This window comes from Neoarius graeffei, chromosome 3, assembly GCF_027579695.1.
Source record: "Neoarius graeffei isolate fNeoGra1 chromosome 3, fNeoGra1.pri, whole genome shotgun sequence".
Lineage (NCBI taxonomy): Eukaryota > Metazoa > Chordata > Actinopteri > Siluriformes > Ariidae > Neoarius > Neoarius graeffei.
In genome coordinates this window covers 58,204,652-58,218,450 of record NC_083571.1, presented here as the reverse complement: position 1 = coordinate 58,218,450, position 13,799 = coordinate 58,204,652, and the positions used below count along the sequence as shown (strand labels likewise).

Genomic DNA, 13,799 nt, shown 5'->3' with positions numbered 1-13,799 from the left:
CTGGATCCCTTTTCCCTTTTGCAACATCAACGAACTACAAACAAGATTCATTCCAGATCATCGGATGACCGATGGGACACCTAAGATCTTCAGCTGATGAGCTGTAAAAGTAAAAGGAATAGAACTGTTTTCTCCCTGGACCTGCGCTCCGCGCTGTCTTCGGATAACAGATGGCACACTTTCAGTCGCCAAGCAAGAGCGATCTCAAGTAAGGCTGGCATCTGGGCAATTGTTAGTCTTAGTTGTGGCTAGTTAATGTGAAGAGTGTTGTTTATTTGAATTCATTTATGGTTTAAATGTACGCATTTGATTGATTCACATGAAAGTCGGTCTTAGACTGCGTGTTGTTTGATTTACTTTGTTTACTATCTGTATTTAGTTAGATTGTGCATGCATTCCCTCTCTCTCTCACTCTCTTTTTAACTCCCTCTGTCACACTACCGGTACACTCCTCAACACTGGGATTTCAGGAGTAGCTAAGGGTTGAGTAGAAGTTTAGCTGGACTAGTTTTAAGCTACAGATTGTTTGTCTCTCTCTCCCTCGTGCGCGCTCCTTGTTGCCCATCCCCCTTTAGGCGAGGCCTAGCACAAGGCTCGCAAATTCCATTCACATACTCACACACACACTCTTTTACACACACTCTCACACACACACACACACACACACACACACACACACACACACACACACACACACACATAAACATGTGATTTCCCTCTCATATTTTAACATCCACTCGCCCTACACTGTAAACTTGCATATAGCTTATTACTTCTGATCACCATTAGTGCCTTAGTTATCATCATATACACTACTGATTATTACCTGTATACATTGTATCACCATTTATATTGAATTATTCCTTGGCTGCTATTGTTGCTATATCTGATCAGTATTAGTTTGCTAATTCATATCCGCTATTTCAATAAATGGTATCTTTGGAATAAACTGTGTCCTGTCTATTGCTACAACATTCACTGAGTGCCAACATCTGCCAAACAAGTATTCTAATTGCCTTCACCCATTTGGTTGTTATATGAATGTTATAGCTCTAGAGTAAATGTATTACATTAAAGCTACAATACTCATTAAAACTATAGCAACATTAAGTTATTCCATTGGTTTTAATAGTTTAGCTATAAACTATTAGACACTTGAATTAATGATTAATGAATTTATGAGACTGATCCCTTTTTACATGCGACTGATTTGATAAGCCTATTGCACCGACAAATGAGAAGCATTATGTTTGGAGAAAGGAAAACCCTGCATTCCAGCACAAGAACCTTATCCCATCTGTGAAACGTGGTGGTGGTAGCATCATGGTTTGGGCCTGTTTTGCTGTATCTGGGCCAGGATGGCTTGCGATCATTGATGGAGCAATGAATTCTGAATTATACCAGCAAATTCTAAAGGAAAATGTCAGGACATCTGTCCATGGACTGAATCTCAAGAGAAGGTGGGTCATGCAGCAAGACAACGACCCTAAGCACACAAGTCGTTCTACCAAAGAATGGTTAAAGAAGAATAAAGTTAATGTTTTGGAATGGCCAAGTCAAAGTCCTGACCTTAATCCAATCGAAATGTTGTGGAAGGACCTGAAGCGAGCAGTTCACATGAGGAAACCCACCAACATCCCAGAGTTGAAGCTGTTCTGTACGGAGGAATGGGCTAAAATTCCTCCAAGCCGGTGTGCAGGACTGATCAACAGTTACCGGAAACATTTAGTTGCAGTTATTGCTGCACAAGGGGGTCACACCAGATACTGAAAGCAAAGGTTCACATACTTTTGCCACTCACAGATAATGTAATACTGGATCATTTTCCTCAATAAATAAATGACCAAGTATAATATTTTTGTCTAATTTGTTTAACTGGGTTCTCTTTATCTACTTTTAAGACTTGTGTGAAAATCTGATGTTGTTTTAGGTCATATTTATGCAGAAATATAGAAAATTCTAAAGGGTTCACAAACTTTCAAGCACCATTGTAATAAAATAACATCATAAATTAATTGGGTTTTCACACACAACAGTGTCTAGAGTTTACACAGAATGGTGCAAAAAACAAACAAACAAAAAACATTGAGTAAGCAACAGTTCTGTGGGTGGAAATGTCTTGTTGATAAGAGAGGTCAGAGGAAAATGCCCAGATTGGTTCGAGCTGCCAGGAAGGATACAGTCAGTCACTCATTACAACCGTGGTGAGCAGAAAAGCATCTCAGCATGCAACGGCAGAAGAACACATTGGTTTCCACTTCTGCAGCCAAGAACATGAATCTTATGGCCCTTTTCCACTACCCCTTTTCAGCTCACTTCAGCCCGACACGGCTCGCGTTTCGACTACCTCAGAGCAGCACGACTCAGCTCGCTTCAGCCCTACTCAGCACCCAAAACTCGCACCGTTTTGGAGTGGGGCTGAAGCGAGCCAAACCGAGCCGAGTGGGGCTAGGGGCGTGAGCAGACACTCCCCTGTGCACTGATTGGTGAGGAGGAGTGTCCTCACATGCCCACACACGCCCCGCGAGCACGCTGGGATCTGTAAACACCATAAACCTGGAAGAGGAAGAATTACGAGAATTTCTGAAGCCTTATGCGCCTCGCCTCATCTATACGCTCTTGCCAGTATCTGTTGGCGTTGTTGGTGACAACAAGCCACAGCACCAAGACCAGCAACACTAATGACTCCATGTTTATTGTTTACTATTCGGGTCATGAGACTACCGCTTAAAAGGTCACTGATGTCACTGTTTGCGCCGCCTAACATCATCACGTGACGTCCACCCACTTTCGCTAACTCCACCCAATGTGTCCATCCACTTCCAGCCAGCACGGTTCAGCGCGGTTGTAGTCGAAATGCAACCCCAACAGCCCCACTCAGCACGGCTCAGCCCAACTCAGCACGGCACGGCTCAGCCCAACTCAGCCGCGTTGGTAGTGGAAAAGCGGCATTAGAATCAAGAACAAGTTCCTACTAAAGTGGCCGGTGGGTAGAGATATACTATAGATATATAACCTTCATAGAAATTGCTCCCAAGATTATATGGACAAATTATTTCTAAGACAGTAACATAACATACTTGTGATAATGAATGAACTTCTGTGAAACCTAAATGAAAGTTCTATTATTTCTTTATTTTGGCTTGAGGGTGTGCTAAATTTTGCACTGAACTGGATACATAGCCATTGCCAAACATATTATTTATCCAAAAACTTGAGCACTCATTTTCACTGTCCAGAACCGACCAGGTTGAAACACGGCAATTAAATTTACAATAAAATAACATCATAAAAGTGTTTTTCGAAATTCAATGTGCACTCTTGGAAATAAACATATCAGTGATTTAAAAGAGAGCATAGGATATATACTGACATCTCACTTTAATTTAAGCGCATAACTTGTATAACTTCTACATACCTATATACACAATTTTGCTATTAAATACTCTCTGCTCACATCTAAATCCACACTAAATACCGCCCTTATTTGTCAAGCTAAAATGAAGAATCTAGCCACACTTGAAAAATGTCTTTTACTCCAGCGAAATAACAGCAGAGGAGATTGAACACAGCTTGGAGTGAAAATGCATGTTTGTCAAAGTTTTAACATCATCAAGGCATAAGAACAATAAATTGATTTTCAAGGTCAGAGGAAAATGGCCAGATCAGTTCAAGCTGCTAGAAAGGACGTAGTAACTCATATACTCTTTATACCATAACTCTTTACAACCGTGGTGAGCAGAAAAGCATCTCAACATGCAACAGCAGAAGAACACATTGGGTTCCACTCCTGCAGCCAAGAACAGGAATCTTAGGATCAACAACAAGTTCCTATTAAAGTGGCCGGTGAGTGTATAAACAAAATAACCTAATCATAATGCCTTATATGTTTAGTAATATAGTAATAATAGGAATACCTTCTAACTATATGAGTGGCAAATAAAGTAAGAAATAGTTTAAACAAACAAAAAATATAAGTAGATTTCGTGTTGGTACAAACACTATGTCTAATACAAGAGGTTAAAAATTCATATTTAATAATTTATGAAAGAAATTAAGCTTGCTCTAAAGTGTAGTTCATGTTCATATATACATGGCAATGTGTCTAATGCCTTATGAATGGATTATAACATTTTATGAATGTGTTCATAATTCACTATAGATATAACCTTCACAGAAATTGCTCCCAATATTATGTGGACAAATTATTTCTAAGACAGTAACATAACAGATTTGTGATAATGAATGAACTTCTGTGAAACCTAAATGTAACTTCTATTATTTCTTTATTTTGGCTTGAGGGTGTGCTAAATTTTGCACTGAACTGGATACATAGCCATTGCCAAACATTATTTGTCCAAAAACTTGAGCACTCATTTTCACTGTCGAGAACCGACCAGGTTGAAACACGGCAATTAAATTCACACTCAGTTTGCTTTGCCATTTTCTGGACCAAATTCAGATGATACGTCAAACATTTAATGATCTGTGTCTATATAGACAGAGAATTATTTCATTATTTCCTCTAATGACTGCAGTGTTGACTGTCCTTTAACCTCTATTATACGCTATCCATCTCTCCCACTTTCTTTTTTACTCTCACTGGCAGTGAGAACTGGAGACGTTGGGAAATCAAAGCTGTCAGTTCTTTAATTAGTGGAAACAATCTTTTCTTCTGTCTCCCTCTTTCCCTCTCTCTCTCTCTCTCTCTCTCTCTCTCTCTCTCTCTAATGAAGTCGCTCACTCCATTGCCACTGACTCCTTAACTGGTAGTGCAACTTGACTGCAAATGAACTAATCAAAACCCCTCCAAGGAACTACTCAGAGTCCCTGGCTCACTTCCAAGAATGGCAGCCACATGTGTCAGTGCTGTATCGTCTGTATCATCCCGGGTAAGAATAGTTCATTAGCAGGTAATTACAACCTTGTAAAAAAAAAAAAAAGGTGCACGGTCATGGAGGCTCCATTCAGTATAGTTTGGTGGCCAGCTGTTCTATTCAGATTTGGTTATGCAGTGTGCTCTCTGAAGCATACTTTTACATAAGTACATGTTTTATTTACAGACTGTGGACCAGTGCATCTGTCTTTGAGCTCATGTTATACATGCTCAAAAATACACCCTCTTCAGCAATGCTGTGTTGCATTAGTCATTTATGAATATATTTCAGAAAGCTTGCTATATAACAGTATATAACACAATATATAATAGCAAAGAGGACTAAATCTGAAATGGGATGCTCAACAAGCTCATAATAGTGTGATAGTCAGGTGTCCATACAGTGGATATAAAAAGTGTACATACCCTGTTAAAATGATAGGTTTTTTTTTATATAAAAAAATGAGATCATGATAAATAATTTCAAAATGTTTCCGAGCTTTAATGTGACCTATAACCTGTACAATTCAGTTGAAAAATAAATCTGTTTTGGAGAAAAACATTCTCATTATCTCTAGCTGCTTTATCCTTCTACAGGGTCGCAGGCAAGCTGGAGCCTATCCCAGCTGACTACGGGCGAAAGGCGGGGTACACCCTGGACAAGTCGCCAGGTCATCACAGGGCTGACACATAGACAGACAACCATTCACACTCACATTCACACCTACGGTCAATTTAGAGTCATCAGTTAACCTAACCTGCATGTCTTTGGACTGTGGGGGAAACCGGAGCACCCGGAGGAAACCCATGCGGACACGGGGAGAACATGCAAACTCCACACAGAAAGGCCCTCGCCGGCCCCGGGGCTCGAACCCAGGACCTTCTTGCTGTGAGGCGACAGCGCTAACCACTACACCACCGTGCCGCCCGGAGAAAAACATAATAAATAAAACAAACAAACAAACAAACAAACAAACAAACCCCTACAATAAGCTGGTTGCATAAGTGTGCACACCCTTAAACTAATACTTTGTTGAAGCACCTTTTGATTTAATTACAGTGTTCAGTCTTTTTGGGTTCACACCTGCCATCAATTAAAATGACTCTGATTAACCCCAAATAAAGTTCAGACATTTACTCAGTTGCATCCTCCAGCAAAAGCCAGGGTTCACAGAGAGCTTACAAAGCATCAAAGGGATCTCATTGCTGAAAGGGATCAGTCAGGAGAAGGGTACAATTTTTTTTCCCCATGGCATTAGATATACCATGGAGCACAGCGAAGACAGTCATCAAGAATTGGAGAAAATATGGGACAACAGTGACATTACCAAGAACTGGATATCCCTCCAAAATTGATGAAAAGACAAGACGAAAACTGGTCAGGGAGGCTGCCAAGAGGCTGACAGCAACACTGAAGGAGCTGCAGGAATTTATGGCAAGTATTGGTTGTGCACTACATGTGACAACAATCTCCCGTATTCTCCATATGTCTGGACTATGGGGTAGGGTTGCAAGATGGAAGCCTTTTCTTACAAAGAAAAACATCCAGGCCTGGCTAAATTTTGCAAAAAAAATACATCAACTCGCCCAAAAGCATGTGGAAAAATGTGTTATGGTCTGATGAAACCAAGGTTGAAATTTTTGGCCACAATTCCAAAAGGTATGTTTGATGCAAAAACAACACTGCACATCACCAAAAGAACACCATACCCATGGTGAAGCATGGTGGTGGCAGCATCGTGCCTTGGGGTTGTTTTTCTTCAGCTGGAACAGGGGCTTTAGTCAAGGTGGAGGGACTTATGAACAATTCTAAATACCAGTCAATTTTGGCCCAAAACCTTCAGGTGTCTGCTAGAAAGCTGAAGATAAAGAGGAATTTCATCTTTCAGCATGACGATGACCCCAAAAAAGTTTTGGAATGGCCCAGCCAGAGCCCAGACCTAAATCCAATTGAAAATCTATGGGGTGACCTGAAGAGGGCTGTGCACAAGAGATGCCCTCACAATCTGACAGATTTGAAGAGCTTTTGCAAGGAAGAGTGGGCAAATATTGCTAAGTCTAGATGTGGCAGGCTGATAGACTCCGACCCAAAAAGACTGAATGCTGTAATTAAATCAAAAGGTACTTCAACAAAGTATTAGTTTAAGGGTGTGCACACTTATGCACCCAGCTTATTGTACTTTTTTATGTTTTTCTCCCTAACAGATTTGTTTTTCAATTGAATTGTACAGGTTATAGGTCGGGGCGGCACGGTGGTGTAGTGGTTAGCGCTGTCGCCTCACAGCAAGAAGGTCCGGGTTCGAGCCCCGTGGCCAGCGAGGGCCTTTCTGTGCGGAGTTTGCATGTTTTCCCCGTGTCCGCGTGGGTTTCCTCCGGGTGCTCCAGTTTCCCCCACAGTCCAAAGACATGCAGGTTAGGTTAACTGGTGACTCTAAATTGACCGTAGGTGCGAATGTGAGTGTGAATGGTTGTCTGTGTCAGCCCTGTGATGACCTGGCAACTTGTCCAGGGTGTACCCCGCCTTTCGCCCATAGTCAGCTGGGATAGGCTCCAGCTTGCCTGCGACCCTGTAGAACAGGATAAACCAGCTAGAGATAATGAGATGAGATGAGGTTATTGGTCACATTAAAGGTGGGAAAAGTTTTGAAATTTTTTATCGTGGTCTCATTTTTTAATTTTATTACATCAGCAAAATCTATCATTTTAATGGGGTGTGTATACTTTTTTATAGCCACTGTATATTTTAGCCAAATAGTGGATATTCAGATTTAAACTTGAACTTTAAGGTTGACATTTAAACCTGAAGTTTGAGGGTTAAAATGGGAAGGCTTATTGTTAGCTAGAGATGTCTATGGGAGTGTTTTTAATCACTTGTGGAGTTAATATTTCTTTGTTTGACCTGCATCTGATATTTTGTAACCAATTTTCTATTTACGACAATAGAAACAAACTAGTGACCAAATATCAACCACTACAACCCTGGCCAAACAGTTATGAAGAATGAATGACTGAATGAATGCTGAAAATGAATGTGTTTTTTGTTTATCCAGCATGCTTCATATTTGACATTGGCTTATTCCCAAAGGAAAGTAAAAAGCCATCCTTCTTGTACAGCTTTTGTGTTGCATCGCACAGAATCCCAGGCCTGATGCACACTTCTAGTCTTAACCAGATATTCGAAACAACAACCCTTCCAAAAACCAATACAAATCTGCATCCTTCTAAATAACCTAACATAATATGACCAAAAAACAAATTCAGCACAAGTCATCTGCATCCTCTGGTAAGCAGCTGTCCATGGTTCTGAAGAAATCTTCAAAAAGCTAAGCTCATGGAAGAAGCTGCACGTTATTGCTGTGGATACTAAGAGGAAACAGGTGCTGAGACCAGTGTGAAATAGAATATTATTGCTGTTTGCCACACTATTTCAGATAGCAGACTGTGTTGCAGTTTCAGAGACGATGTTAAACACACACATTCCCAGAAAGAGTAAGAGCAGAATCTCCCTCCCTCACTGAGCTTCACACTGTTCTTTATGACTTTCCCAGTGTTGATGAGTTCCTGAGACGGTAAGTATTATAAAGTAGTGAATTAAAAGCAGTGGTGTGTGAGCAGCACTCTACTGGCCAGATTAATCCATGGATCTTTCTGCTGATTACCAAAACACTGCTAGTCTTATTCATCCATCCTCACTGTCTCTGTGCTACCCAGCTTAGCTATAGCCATCCATATATCCAGCTACACACACACACACACACACACACACACACACACACTGAATACTTTATTAGGAACACTACACTCAGTCTGGGTAAGGCCTCCTTTTGCTCTCAAAACAGCTTCAATTCTTCATGGCATGGATTCCACAAGATGTTGGAAACATTCCTTTGCAATTCTGGTCCATGTTGACATGATTGCATCATGCAATTCCTGGAGATTTTTCAGGGTCACTTTCATGCTGTGAATCTCCAGTTCTACCACATCCCAAAGGTGTTCAATCGGATTCAAAGTTGTGGCATTAGGTTGTGGCATTCAAGCAATGATTGACTGGTATTAACAGGCCCAAACTATACCAAGAAAACTTTCCCCACATCACTGCACTACCTCCATCAGCCTGGACTGTTGACACAAGGCAGGCTGGGTTCATGGATTCATGCTGTTGGTGCAAAATTCTGTTTCTACCATCTGTGTGCCAAAACAGAAATTGAAATTCATCAGACCAGGCTATGGTTTTTCAGTCTTCAACTGTCCAGTTTTGGTGAGCCTATGCCCACTGCAGCCGCCGCTTTCTGATCTTGGCTGACAGAAATGGAACCTGACATGGTCTTCAGCTGCTGTAGCCCATCCACCTCAAGGTTTGATGTGTTGAACTTTTTGTAATGTTTTTCTGTTCACCACAATTGTACAGAGTGGTTGTCTGAGTTACTCTAGCCTTTCTGTCAGCTTGAACCAGTCTGGCCATTCTCTGTTGATTTTGCCCATCAACAAGACATTTCTATCTGCAGAACTGTTGCTCACTGGATGTTTTCTCTGTATTGCAGCATTCTGAGCAAACTCTAGAGATGACTGTACATGAAAATCCCAGGAGATCAGCAGTTACAGAAATACTCAAACCAGCCCATCTGGAACCAACAATCATACCATGGTGAAAATCACTGAGATCACATTTTTCCCTATTCTGATGGTTGATGTGAACATTGCTCAAAGCTACTGGCCTAGATCTGCATTATTTTGTTTATTGCTCTGCTGCCACATGATTGGCTGATAATTGGATGATAATTGCATGAATGAATAGGTGTACAGGTGTTCCTCATAAAGTCCTCAGTGAGTGTATATTTATACAATACCAGTCAAAAATTTGGACACACCTAATTCAATGCGTTTTCTTCATTTTTATTAATTAAAAGTCACTTCATGTCTTAAAGTAATGATGGATATCATTTCTCTTTACTTAGTTGAGTGGTTCTTGACATACAGTGTCTTGTGAAAGTATTCATCCCCCTTGGTGTTTGTCCTGTTTTGTTGCATTACAAGCTGGAATTAAAATGAATTTTTGGAGGGTTAGCACCATTTGATTTACACACCATGCCTACAACTTTAAAGGTGAAAATTGTTGTTTTATTGTGACACAAACAATAATTAAGATGAAAAAACAGAAATCTGGGGTGTGCATAGGTATTCACCCCCCCCCCAAAGTCAATACTTTATAGAGCCACCTTTTGCTGCAATTACAGCTGCAAGGCTCTTGGGGTATGTTTCTATTAGCTTAGCACATCTAGCCACTGGGATTTTTGCCCATTCCTCAAGGCAAAACTGCTCCAACTCCTTCAAGTTAGATGGGTTGTGTTGGTGTACAGCAATCTTCAAGTTATGCCACAGATTCTCAATTGGATTGAGGTCTGGGCTTTGACTAGACTATTCCAAGACATTTAAATGTTTCCCTTTAACCCACTCCAGTGTAGCTTTAGCAGGATGTTTAGGGTCATTGTCCTGCTGGAATGTGAACCTTCGTCCCAGTCTCAAACCTCTGGCTGACTCAAACAGGTTTTCCTCCAGAATTGCCCTGTATTTAGTGCCATCCATCTTTCCTTCAGTCCTGACCAGCTTTCCTGTCCCTGCAGATGAAAAACATCCCCACAGCATGATGCTTCCACCACCATGCTTCACTGTAGGAATGGTATTCTCAGGGTGATGTGTGGTACAAACCCATGGCATTTCCCATGATGGCCAAAAAGATCAATTTTAGTCTCATTTGACCAGAGAATCTTCTTCCATGTGTTTGGGGAGTCTGCCACATGCTATTGGGCAAACTCCAAACATTTTTTTTTCTTAGCAATGTCTTTTTTTCTGGCCACTCTTCTATAAAGCCCCATTCTGTGGAGTGTACAGCTTAAAGTGGTCCTATGGTCAGATACTCCCATGTCCACTGTGGATCTTTACAGCTCCTTCAGTGCTATCTTTGGTGCCTTTATTGCATCTCTGATTAATGCCCTCCTTGCCCGGTCTGTGAGTTTTGGTAGGCGGCCTTCTCTTGTCAGGTTTGTAGTGGTGCCATATTCTTTCCATTCTTCTATAATGGATTTAATGGTGCTCCGTGGGATATTCAAAGTTTGGGATATTTTTTATAACCCAACCCTGATCTATACTTCTCCACAACTTTGTCTCTGACCTGTTTGGAGGCTCCTTGGTTTTCATGTTGCTTGCTTAGTAGTGTTGCAGAATCAGGGTCCTTCCAGAACAGGTAGATTTATACAGACATCATGTGACAGATCATGTGACACTTTGATTGCACACAGGTGGATCTTAATCAACTCATTATGTGACTTATGAAGTGAATTGGTTGGAGCAGCTCTTATTTAGGGGTTTCATACGAAAGGGGGTGAATACCTATGCACACTCCAGATTTCATTTTTTTCATCTTAATTATTGTTTGTGTCACAATAAAACAACAATTTTCACCTTTAATGTTGTAGGCATGTTGTGTAAATCAAATGGTGCTAACCCTCCAAAAATCTATTTTAATTCCAGCTTGTAATGCGACAAAACAGGACAAACACCAAGGGGGATGAATACTTTTGCAAGACACTGTTTAAAAAAAAAAAAAAGCTAGAAGTGTTAACCGACCAAAAACCCTTTAACAAATTTGGTTTTCAAAATGTGCATTAAAAAAAAAAACTTTCATCTTTTTATGCACATCTGTGTACAAAATCAGATTAATCTGTTTACTGGAAACTGTTCATAAAGGACAGTCAAGTCTTTGGCATTTTTAATGAGATGAGACTACAGGGCGGAAAAAAAGGATGCAAAGTGAGACAAAGAGAGAATGAGACAAATACACAAAGAAAGGCAAAGAGAGAAGCAATAAGTTTGTGCATGTCCCTAGGTAACCATCTGCCTCAGTTTATTAAGGTGACCTAAACAGCAAACCATTTTAGCTTAGCTTCAGACAGAAAGACAAGCACTCCATGAGAGAAGAAAGACCCAAGAGGATGCATTGGACAAACAAAGCAATTCAGCAAGCTCACTCAAAGCCCTGATGTCTGGCAAGTGTTTTGTCTTTTCTGATTGGATATTCAACACCAGTATTCACCAATATCCTCTTTTCACCAACAAACTTTTCATTCTCCAAACTCTAAACCTTGATGCTAAATAATTTACTGAATGACAAAACACTATTGATTTATGTAAAAAAAAAAAATCTACAGATATTTACATTTCTGAATCTAACCATAAGGAGGCACTTTGCACTCCATCAGTGTTAAATGTGGATGTACTCCATCTGCTCCGTTCCTGGGGTGATTTCTACCTCTCTAACTGGGTCAGTGTATAATCATTCCCATTCTAAAGACCTTTATTTTCTATGTTTTCAAGCCTTAACTTGCTGGAAGACCCAAGCAGGTTTCGAACAGAGATATCCTGTTATGGGTGGTGAGATGTGGTGAGTAGGATCCAAGAGCAGAACACAGACCAGTAAATCCAATAATAAAAAAAATATTTAATAGGAGTAAAAAACAAACAAACAAAAATAATCCAGAAAAAAACTAGGGACAAAAAAAATGAGGCAGGCAAGGACAAAAACGCTAGCATAAAAAATAGTCCAGACAAAAAACTAGACAAAAACGTAGCACAACAAACATGGAAAAAGACAAAAACATAGAGCAAAAAACCATGCCAAGAATAGGTAAAACAGAGAGCAAAAAAATCCAAGAAGCAATAATGGCGCAGAGACAACGTGAAAAACCAATGAGACGTTCTGGCAAGGTCCCCTTCTGAGAATGGCCTTTTTATACACAGTAGAGCAACCCAGGAAGTGAATGCCGACAAGATGAAAGTCCCATCCCGGATCCGGATTAGCGCTGAACTGGGAGATAATAAATCTCCGGAGTGGAAATCCGGGGCGGAGCATGACATATCCTGGAGTGTAAAGTTTTTTTTTTATAAATGTTTGAGAGAATTCGAATCATTAAGGATCTCATTTTTCCCTGTTGTTTTGAAGAGTCATCTGGAGTTGACAGAACACTTAAAAATAAGTTTTTGTCTAGCAGCCTAAAGGTTTTTGGCTTGTCCCTTTGGAAGAATTCAATGCTTCTATGTCAAACATGACAGCAAAGAGTCAGCCAACCTTCCAGGAAAAAAAAGAACATACTTGAAAAGATAGAACTGTTACCCACAAACAAACATGAAAACTCCTTTTTTCTAAGCAAGCACATACACTGACCAGCCATAACATTGAAACTACTGACAGGTGAAGTGAATAACATTGATTATTTCATTACACTGGCACCTGTCAAGGGGTGGGATATATTAGGCAGCAAGAGAACAGCCAGTTCTTGAAGTTGATGCATTGGAAGCAGGGAAAAATGGGCAAACATAAGAATCTGAGCGAATCTGAGTAAAAGTTAATGCTGACACTTTTCTGTTTTAGCCAGCATTAACTTTTTCAGTAGTTTGTGCTACAGTAGCGCTTCTGTGGGATTGGACCATATGGGCTAGCCTTCATGCCCCATGCGAATCAATGAGCCTTCGACACCCATGACCCTGTCGTCGGTTCACTGGTTGTCCTTCCTTGGTCCACTTTTGGTAGGTACTTACCCAGTAGTTTTCAAAGTGGGGGCTGCGGCCCCCTGGGGGGCTGCCAGGGGGGCCTCAGAAAGTTGGAGGGACGATAACAAAAAAATTGCGAAAAAATATATACTTTGTTTAAATAATTATTATTAAATATATTGTAATTAGTTTTTTAATCATTATTATAAAATATAATTATTAATAATAATACATCATATCGAAACGTTGTTTGCCATGCTCATCTCTCCAATTGCCTGTGATGTTGCGGTTTGCGCCATTTATCAAGCTGCTTTGCTCCTCAAGCTAGCGTATTGCTAGCGCAAAATGGACAGGTTTTTGAAGAAGAGACCGAAGGAAC

General features: G+C 40.5%; 1 protein-coding gene across 3 annotated transcripts in view; it reads right to left on the bottom strand.

The window, feature by feature from the left end:
- The window catches only part of nrxn2b (neurexin 2b), a 1,271,620-nt gene that overhangs the window by 71,274 nt on the left and 1,186,547 nt on the right, over positions 1 to 13,799 (bottom strand). The window lies entirely within an intron of this gene.